Source organism: Pongo pygmaeus, chromosome 2 (assembly GCF_028885625.2).
Source record: "Pongo pygmaeus isolate AG05252 chromosome 2, NHGRI_mPonPyg2-v2.0_pri, whole genome shotgun sequence".
Lineage (NCBI taxonomy): Eukaryota > Metazoa > Chordata > Mammalia > Primates > Hominidae > Pongo > Pongo pygmaeus.
Window position 1 is genome coordinate 58,156,368 of NC_085930.1, and position 11,160 is coordinate 58,167,527.

General features: G+C 35.8%; 1 protein-coding gene across 9 annotated transcripts in view; it reads right to left on the minus strand.

Annotated features, from left to right (window-relative positions):
- ZNF148 (zinc finger protein 148) overlaps positions 1-11,160 on the minus strand; it is a 155,761-nt gene that overhangs the window by 111,328 nt on the left and 33,273 nt on the right. For 6 of the 9 annotated variants that reach the window (XM_054479706.1, XM_054479707.2, XM_063661688.1 and 3 more), the window contains one exon: positions 616-696. The gene's annotated coding sequence lies outside the window, so the exon portion shown is untranslated. Of the gene's footprint in view, positions 1-615; positions 697-3,069; positions 3,201-11,160 lie in introns of all 9 variants that reach the window. The other 3 variants (XM_054479708.2, XM_063661685.1, XM_063661684.1) reach the window with 2 other exon arrangements.

An 11,160-nucleotide genomic window follows, 5' to 3' on the forward strand; every position in this document is an offset into this window, starting at 1 on the left:
GGCCGGGTACAGTGGCTCACACCTGTAATCCTAGCACTTTGGGAGGCTCAGGCAAGAGGACTACTTGAGTTCAGGGGTTCAGGACCAGCCTGCACAATATAGTCGAGACCCTGTCTCCATTAAAAAATTAAAAATTAAAAATACAACAAATAGAAGAATTTTTATGATCATTAATAATTGACATGAGTATGTGCCACTGACAGATATGTAAACTCCTTGAAAACTGTTAGATATCTTCTTTCATGTTGTGTGAAAGATAAAAGCATAGGTTTAATATATGCACCAACATAGGCCAACAAGAAAGGAGAGGATCATTTGCCTTCCTAACATAAAGGAAATGAGGCCTAAAAGAAGATATGCAAGTAATCTTAAGAGAAGATAATTGACTTCATCTTATAAAATTAATAATGTTCTTTTCTATGTACATATGTCCATATCTACATATTATTTATAATATTTATAATAGTGATACCATGTTATTTGTATGACTATAAAAAGAAAACGGATTGGCCATAAATGCACACTTATACCCAACAGTTATTGTAAGTATGTGCAGTAACATGGACATCTATCACAGGTAAAAATTAAAGACTGAGTCAAAGAATGCTGAATTACCTCCATTAAATACGTCAGGCAAACGCCCATCCCGCCAGATCACGTGCTTGAATTTCCAAGCTGCTGATTCCTCCCTCTATCCTACAAAAGTACACAAATACAGGTTAACCACCAAAAGAATCAGGATTAAACATAGTCTTAAAGTCAGGTAAAATTGTTATATTTAAGTGTCCTAAGTCTAACAAAATTCTTTCCATGGTAGATACTGTTAGAGTAAATAAAATTAGTAACAACTAACACTTAGTCTGAGTGCAATGACCCATCAAATGCTAAATCATATCACAACAATGACTCACATACAAATTGGACCTTTTCAAACTTAACTTCCAGTGAAGGATTAAGATTTCTTTGAAGTCAGGACAATAAACTTGACAATCATCTTAAATATCCTAACATAGGAAGGAAAGCACAAATGTGATTCACTAAAATCATATTTTGATACTCTCCAACACTCAAATAGCACTATTTCTTGATAAACTCTTACAGTAACATTTCCCTCAGCTGAAAAAATCTAAATATATTAAGGATGCAGTTTTTGAAAATACAAACAGCATTTTAAAAGTTCAAAGCAAAAGGTATTTAATAATGCTAAAATGGTCCATCGATATTTTTTAAACATCATGCTATAACCAACCTTTTAGCCCAAACTAACACAGGAAATTAACATTCCACATTGGTATTGTATTGATACCAATCACAGATCACTTTATTCATGTAACTGGGATTTTTCCGAGGTATATTAAATGAAAGTAATGAAGACTGAAAGTTGAATTATCAGAAATAAAGAACAAGCCAAATATAATTTTATTCAGAAACAATAGATAAAGTATTTTATGTAACAGTCCTAATACAAGCTTAGGGATCCATAAATACCTTGAATATCAATAAAAGCCATAAATGTAAAAGCAGAATATTTTCTAGAAATTGATAATCTCCAGAAAATAACCAAGTACATCAATTCAAGGCTGTATTTACATATGCTTTATCAAGAAACTACAAACAGTACAGTCTTTCTGATAATTTAGCATTTTCCAGTACTTAGCTAGTCAGTAGCTTTGTTATTGAGGTAGTTACAAACAAAAAAAATCTATTTTAAAATACTTTATTTCTACTAAGCTCCTAATTGCCTGCCTCAATGTTTTGCAGCCAAGCATTCAAAAGCATATACATGTCATTCCTCTCAATTATGCAAAGTTATTTTAGGTACATACTTCTATAGCAATAGTACCAAAAGGATAATAAAAGCTATAAAACTATACTACTATGTTAGACACTATTAAAAATGGGTAAAGTAAAGCTAAATTATGTTAAATTAAATCAGGTCTAAAGTTGCCTCTCTAGGTAGCCAATTAAACCTAACTTACTATGTAAACAAACTGCTACCTAATTTAAGAGTATATTTTTGTAACAAGTAGCTGAGTCTCAGCAAATCACAGTAGCCAAGCCTCAGCCAATTACAGACTGCCACCTGATAAGACTATGTCCATATAAGGCAAATGCCAAGTGGTAACCAATCAAGCTATTTCTGCTCGTCACTTGCTTTTTCTGTGTATAAATACTGCCTGCCTATGTTGCTGGGTGGAGCTCTCCAAACCTCTTCTGGTTCAGAGTGCTGCCTGATTTATGAATAGTTCTTTGCACAGATACACTCTGCTAAATCTAATTTGTCTAGAATTCTTCTTTTAAAACTGTTTCTGCATTACACTGCTGTTGTTCACTATTCTATTAGAATATTATACATTCTGTACACATAGTGCTACATACATTACTATATTCAACTTTTAGAACTGCTAATTACAAGAATAAAATTGAACAGAAAAGGACACTGCGAAGCCTATAGACAGGGAAAAAAATGTCTTCACATTATGCATTTTAACATTATGAGTCTTTTTAAAAGTTGATGTGATGTATCTACTCCACGATCAGGATATTATTACACATCTCATCACGAGCTAGTAACATCTACAGACTGGACAAATGTTTTTGAAATCTTAATATTCAGTTGAAAACGTTTTCACAAAAAGCATACTTACCTTCTTGCATCACATTTTATTGAAAGCACTAAACTACTGCAGCTACACATCACAGAATATAACTTAGATATGTAAAAAGAAAACAAAAATAAAATAGTGAAGCAAGAAGGAAAAGGAAACGTGCATACACACAAAATAATATAACCTCAAAGTATAAATTTATAAACAGAAATTCTGGAATGTCTTTCCCACACAACCACTCCTCTACCATGTAAACCCACAATTTCCCCCAAGTCACCTGTCACATAGTCTGTCTCTGGAACCCTGCTAATTCATTTAGCATCATCTACTAATTTCATTTCTTCAAGCCTCTATCCCCCTTTCTTCTCTTCCACTCCTCTCAACCAAGAATGGGGAGAAGAGAACCTACTAAGCTGGAAACTGAAACCATGCAAATACAAAAAGACAGATATAAAATTACCTGGACAACCACCCAAGTCAGTTCAGATCTTCCTCTTTCCTTCTACTCCCCCACTTCAGCAGTCAGTGAATATTCCTGCTTAGCAATTCTTTTAACATTTTGCTGGCTAAATAATCTTTGATTATAAACACCTGGGCAGATATAAACAGATTAAGACTAAAAATATACAGATGTTCCTTGACTTATGATGAGGTTATGTCCCAATAGGTCACAAGTTTATGCCTATAGCTAAATGCCTATGCCTTTTGCATCATCATAAAGTCAAAAAATCCTACATCAAACCACTGTTAAGTAGGGAACTATTGTATTTTAAGGTAGGAGTTTTATTGTATCTATGCTATCAATCAAGGTAGTATTTGTTTCCTATCAACCAATGACAGCAAATGTTAATAGATACACAATAATATACATAAAGACTTTTCATTTTACACAGTACAAACTTGTATACCTATATAATACTTAAGGAAATTTTCTACTAATACCAATTTGAATAATTATGGCACAGAAATAAAATACACAAATATTATGCAGAGGTCGTTAGCTACCACCCTTCCACTATTTAGTTTTGATAGACTGGCAATGTTCCAATATACTTACTAGCAGGTGGTCCGATTTATTAATTAAGCCAACATTTTTGTCATTAACTCAGTCAACATTTTTTATCACATGATATATATTTACAACACATTAAGATTCCTAAGACATAATAAAATACCCTGGTCTCTGTCCAAAGGCATTCATAATTTAGCAAGGATGATAAGCACATACAGAGTAAATGTTTGTGATAATAATGTGATATAATTGAAGCATAAGAAATTTATCATAGAAAAATCAAAGCAGGGAGCAATTAACTCTCCCTTTGCTACCTTTTCAAAAGAAAAGGAAGAAGGTGATCTCTTAATGTTGATTCCACATGTAAGAATATATGCAATACATAAGCAATGAATATATGCTTTGGACTCTGCTCAGTAGTGTTCCTAGGACACTACAGGTATTAAATCACTTAATCAAAACAACAAACCTATGAAATAGTATTGCTATTATTCACATTTTACAGATGACAAAACTAAAAGGTTATATAATTTACCAAAGAATACAAAAGTAGTAAGAGGCAGACCCGAACTCCTTATAAGGGTCTACAAGGCCTTACATGCACTACTGTGCTTATCCCCCACCCATCAACGACCACCTCCACCACCACCCACCCTCATCTTTCAGACCTCATTTTCTAGCCTCTCCCCTTGTTCACTCCACTCCAGCAGCAGTGACCTGACCTCCTTATTGTCCCAGAATCTCCAGCATACAGCAGAATCTACTGCACCGGCTGTTCCTCTGTCTGGAACACTCTTCCTTGAGAGATCCTTGTAACTAAATCCTTTAGCTACTACAAGTCTTGCTAAAGTCTTGTTAATGAGGCCTCTTCCAGTCACACCATTTGAAATTGCAACATCCCACCACATACACTTAATCCCCCTTTTATTCTGTTATACATTTTGCACAGTACTGCCCACCTCCTAACATATTACACAACTGACTTATTCATGTTTTTTTTCTGCCCTAACTATAAGCTCCACAAGAGAAGAAATTTTTGTCTGTTTTATCCACTGATATATCCCAGTGCCTAAAACAGTGCCTTACACATAAGAGACGCAGTATTTTTTTAATTATTAGTAAAGCTGGAATTTCCTCCCAGGATATCAGGCTCTAGAAGCTTAACCACCATACAACACTCTCTTTCTAATTATGGAATCACAGATAACAAAACAAAGGCATGTAGAAAAGTTACCCAAGGTCACATAAACCTAATAAAATGGCGAAACTTGGTCTCAAAACCAGCCTAAATGGGGTTTGGCAACATTACCTTACCCTCAGAATTTCCAGAAAAAGACTTGACTGTCTTAACAATAAAGAGATTCAACCTACTGAAAAGTCTACTATAAACTTTATGAAACACTGTATCAAATGCACCATGGTAATTCTTAGCAACATAAATAGGTTAGTCCAATCTAACTTAATTTCCATTCTGTGTTTAAAAATAATGCTAGTAACAAATTTCAGAAGTACTCCTTCAGAAACGCTACAAAAACTGCGTGCATGTTGCAACAGATAGGAAGAGCTTCTTTCGTATTTTCAAATATTTCACATTTCATGTTTTCAAATATTTCACATTTCATGTAGACAGTTTCTACTGATACAGTATTTTCAAAGTATATCTTTATGTTGTTTGTAGAGTATACTTTTAGCCCACCAAATTATGTTTTAACTGTCATCTTTGCCTAGAAAAGTAAGATTGCTAAAGATGAAGTTTTATGAATTAACGTAGCAAGATCCAGATAAGAGATGTGTTAGAAGAAACTCCCACAAAAATTCTGTCAAGAATATAAATTTCTAAGGCAATAAATAAAACCTTAATGTTACTCCTAAGTATGATCATCCTTTGAAAAGCCATTCATTGATAAAGAACATAGTTCTTGGTTAATTAAGGTAATCTTTCTAGAAAATCATTTTTAAAGTTTCAATGAAATGTGTAATGCTTACACATTTTTAACTGTTTATGCTCCCATGAGCACTACCAAATAAAAAGGCTACCTCTGCCCTTTAAATCAAAAGCCCAAAGCAATGAAAAGATAAATTACAGCACACATGGCATAAGAATCTGAAACTAAAAATGCTTACAGTCCTTTAGCATCTTTTAACTAGAGCACATTTTACACATTATACATTTACACATTAGTCAAGTTATATTTTTAAATTAGTTCTTACTTTTATGATTTAATGAGCCTTTCTGAATGATGTTTTAAAAAGAATAAAAACTTGTTCCAGGCAAGAGATTTCTATGAATTTGGTTTGAATCTCTATAGAGTGACAATGCAAAGAACAGACGTATGTGTTCTTTAAATTTATAATAACTGCCTTCAAATTTAAAGTTATTAAGATTCCCTCTAAGGAGTTATACTTTATATATTTTGAACTAAATGATATCTGAATGGCCTAATAGTATATTTTTCATAACCATATCTATCCCAAGGATAACCAACCAATAAACTCAAACCAACCACCCCAGAAATCACTTTTTTTTTTTTTTTTTTTTTTGAGATGTAGTCTTGCTCTGTTGTCACCAGGCTGGAGTGCAGTGGTACGATCTCAGCTCACCACGATCTCCACCTCCTAGGTTCAAGCGATTCCCCTGCCTCAGCCTCCCACACAGCTGGGACTACAGGCGCGTGCCACCATGCCCGGCTAATTTTTTGTATTTTAGTAGAGATGGGGTTTCCCCATGTTGGCCAGGATGTTCTCGATCTCCTGACGTCATGATCACCCGCCTTGGCCTCCCAAAGTGCTGGGATTACCAGTGTGAGCCACCGCACCCAGCCAGAAATCACCTTTCTTAAGCCATTTTCCATTTCTACTCTCACAAAAAAAAAAAAAAAAAAAAAAAAAATCAAGCCAAAATCTCTAAAACTTTGCAATTAGTGTGGTTACTGCACTTAGCTGAGAAAGAAAATCCTACAAAGCAGCACTCAGATATATAGAAGCTGGCTAAGCAAAATGAGTAAAATAAAGCCATCAAGTGAAAATTTTCACCTACCCTTGACCTTTTCAAATCAACTAACCAATAAACATTTGTCAAACAAGAAACCAACTGTCCATCTATGTTAGAAAAAGTAATGCTGAGCATTACTTTTTATTACAAAAATAAGCATTTTATAAACTTTAGACCATAAACCACTAAAGAGATAGAACTTTTAAATCTAAATCACCTGCTTCCAGAAGAAACATTCCAAAACTAACCTATCACAGTGAGGATGCTGCACTAACAAGCAACTATGTAATCCTTCCCCAGATAATGTAAATGAGTTTTTTAGGTTAGTAAGCCACCAAACTTAAGGAAAAGCTGTTTAATTATTACATAAGTTTTTACTGAATAAACATTAATTTTGTAAATAATCATGATACACTTTGTACTATGTTGATCAAGATCACCCAGGCAAACTTTGAAACAATCTTCTCAAAGATGAAACCACCATATTCTGATAAAGTACTTTGGAGTTTACAAAGTGCTTTCACATGCGACATTTCATTCCCCACCCCCTAAACACTCACACACAACTACCTGGACAAGTACTATTGTTTCTCTCAGTTCTTCAGATGATGAAACAGGTTCAAGAGGTTAAGTAACGAAGATTACACACCATCTTAGTGGCAAGACAAGGACTTCAACTAAGGCCGGGCACAGCAGTTCATGCGTATAATCCCAACACTTTGGGAGGCCAAGGTGAGAGGATCACTCGAGCCCAGGTGAGACCAGCCTGGAAAACACAGTGAGACCCCAGCTCTACAAAAAAAAAATTTTTTTTAGTTAGCCAGGCATGGCGGTGCATGCCACCCAGATACTAGGAAGGCTGACGTGGGAGGATTACTTAAGCCAAGGAGTTTGAGGCTGCAGTGAGCTAGGATTGCACCACTGCACTCCAGCCTGAGCAACAGAGTGAGACCCTGTCTCCAAATCAAAAACAAAAGCCATCAACCAGATCCTCCACCTCTTAATAAATGTCTACTCTAACATAACACCACAGGTAAGGTCATTTTCAAATTAAGATATATTTAACATTACTCTTAGCAATCTTCTAGGAGTCAGAAAAAAAAGTAAACATCTTCAAAGTTCAATGTAACATCAATAGACATAAATTTTGAAATGAAGATGCTATTTACAATGATAGGTACATATGTATATAATCAGAGAAAACTCATCATTTTTATTACATAACGTTACTATAATAATGAAGGGAACCCTAGAAAAGAATATAGAAATGCCCATTTAAAAATTAAAGTTTAACACTTCATTTAACTTTGATTTTTAAAGTGTCAATTCTTTGTGATCAAAAACATGTTAAAATACTATTACAAGTAATTAGCCAGGCGTGGTGGTACACACCTGTAATCCCAGCTACTTGGGAGGCTGAGGCATGAGAATCGCTTTAGCCTGGGGGGCAAAGGTCGCAGTAAGCCGACATTGTGCCACTGCACTCCAGACTGAGTGACAGAGTGAGACCCTGTCTCAAAAAAAAAAAAAAAAAAAACTATCACAAGTCAAAAATAACAAGGAATGGAATTACTAGTTTTAGTATGAAATATAATTAAATATGGTCATTTAAAAACTTGTAAGTGGGCCACAAAAAGCCATACTCCATTTCCAGTCCATCTTTTGATATTTTTCACCTTATTCAATGCCAGAACCAATCTGATCTACTCTGCCTAGAATACATGCCCAGAATTACACTAGGCACTGAACACAATGTAGAGGTGTGCCTAAATATAAAAGAAATCATACAGTCACTGAGCTAAGGGAATCATTTTTAATCTGATTAGGAAAACTGAGATTTGCCATAAGAATCAATTAGAGAATACTAAGAAGTAGCTGCAAAGGAGCCCAGTGATTCTGTTGTTGTTCTCAGTGATGGAGTCTCACTACATTTCCCCGGGCTGATCTCAAACTCCTGACCCTCAAGTGATCCTCCCACCTCAGCCTCCCAAGTTGCTGAGATTACAGGTGTGAGCCACCATCCCCAGCCAGAAACATTAGCTTCTATTAATGTACGGTGAACATGTTCTTATTTTGGGCCAATTTATTCTCTATTAGAAAACTAGGCAACGTAAAAGCACGACAATTTATCTTACCTTTTCCAATCTATTACTTAGAATAAATCAGTTGCATAACACAAGATTTTCAGTCTTTTTTTGAAAAATGTTTAAGAATGCTAAAATGCAGTAACATATTACAGGAATAGTTGCAACATCTTAAGTACAATCTATTAAACACATCTTTGAAGAAAATGCTCAGAATTCAAAACCTCACTTTAATTAACTAAATAACAAAATTCTGTTTATGTGTAGACGCACAGTAAAACAGTATGCATCTACTCCCCAGTAACCTCTTGAGCTGGATATTGACTGACCTCACAAAAACCTTCTGAGTACCAGATAGTGTGGTTTATAAGTGAAGCACACATTTTATATAATGCTTAGAAGTAAACAAGGCTGTACATTTTTAAATAACTAAAATAATATAATTGGATTGTTGGTAATACAAAGGATAAATGCTTGAGGAGATGGATGCCCCATAATCATATTATGCCTGTATCAAAATATCTCATGTACCCCATAAACATATACACCTACTATGTACCTACAAAAATTAAAAATTAAAAATTAATTTTAAGTTCACAAAGCACATAATCATATACCATTATTTTCAATGCTGAAATAACTCCCTGGATTGAGATGATGCAGGGACTTCAACTTCCAGTTCAGATAAAATGGCCTAGATCTGTTGTCCTACTGCCACTACTCACGAAGCACAACTGTAAACCATTGAAATAACAAGCAAAGGAAAATCCAAAGGTGGTAAAAAGGCAGTAAACCAATTTGGGACCCAAGGAATGGAGAAACAAAAGAGCAGCAGAGTGTTTCATGTCCTCACACCCAATAGAAGAAGACAATCCAGACCTGGCATTTCCCAACCACCAATCTAGCAACAGAAAGCAGTTCAGATAGTCACATTCCTCTGCCAAAACAAATAGCAACAACTCTCTGATGTTGTCCTGAAAACATCAGGAGAAGGAGATCAACTGGAAGCCCAAATGACAATAAAGACCACAGGAAGCACTCTTCTTCCCTACTTGGCCTGAGGCTGTTTTCCACCTAGAGATAGAGAGGCAAGTAAGCGAAATTCAGGGACCCAGCCATAGCAAGTGGCTCAGGTTGGGCCAAGAACCTCTTCACTTGCCCAAAGTTACCAGGACAGGGGAGAAAAGAGACCAGTAGGTGGGTCCCACCATAATCCTCTCCCATCTGTAGACAATCAGAAACCCAGCATGGGGAAACCCCTTCCAGTGGGAGCTCCAGTAGGATCAAACAAACCAAGTAGACTGCAAAGTCTCTAAAAATTAAACTGCCACTAGAACCACAGCCCACTCCTAAAATAAAAATTTAAATAGGGCCCAGAGCCTCCTAAGGTAACAGATAAAATGTCCATGATGTAACAAAAAATACCTAAGAAAATCATACCATAAATGAGAAAAGAAAATCAACCAAAGCCAAAGTAGAGGTAAATCAGATGTTGGAATTTGACAAGAATTTTTAAGCAAAAGTTTAAACAATATATTAACAAATTCTACTGCAACAAGTGAAAAAAACACAAACAGCCATAATAAAAATGTTTCCACAATTATACATTATCCAGAAACAAGTGAAAAAATGGAAAATCTCAGCAAAGAAACAGAAGTTATTAAAAAAAGAAGCACAGTCTTCAGAAACCTACTATAGAAAAATTTAAAAAAAAAAAAAAAAGCAAAGCCAGCTGCAGTAGCTCACACCTGTAATTTCAGCACTTTGGGAAGATGAAGCAGGAGGATCACTTCTGCTCAGGAGGGTAAGACCAGCGTAGGCAACACAGTGAGACCCCATCTCTACAAAAAAATTTTACAAATTAACTGGGCATGGTGGCACACACCTGTAGTCCCAGCTACTTGCCAGGCTAAGGTATGAAGATTGCTTGAGCCTGGGAGGTCAGAGCGGTAGCGAGCTGTGATCACACCACTGCACTCCTGCCTAGAAAAAAAAGTAAATAAAATAAATAAGCAAATAAATAAAAACTAAAAAGAAGAAAAAAATTAAGACAACTAAAAAGTACAATAAATTTTTAAGGTGGGCTCAATAAAAACATAGAGATGGGCTAGGCATGGTGGCTCATGCCTGTAATCCCAGCACTTTGGAAGGCCAAGGCGGGTGGATTACCTGGGCTCAGGAGTTCAAGACCAGCCTGGGCAACATGGTGAAACACCATCTCTACAAAAAATATAAAAATTAGCCAGACATGGTGGCTTTACACCTGTAGTCCCAGCTACTCAGGACGCTAAGGTAGGGGGATGACTTGAGCCTGGGAAGTGGAGGTTGCAGTGAGCCAAGATCGTGCCACTAACTCCAGCCTGGGTGACAGAGCCACACCCTGTTTCGGGGGGGGGAAAAAATGGAAATGACAGGGAAGAGAATCGTTGAACTTGAGGACAGAAAAGTAGAATTCACCCAATC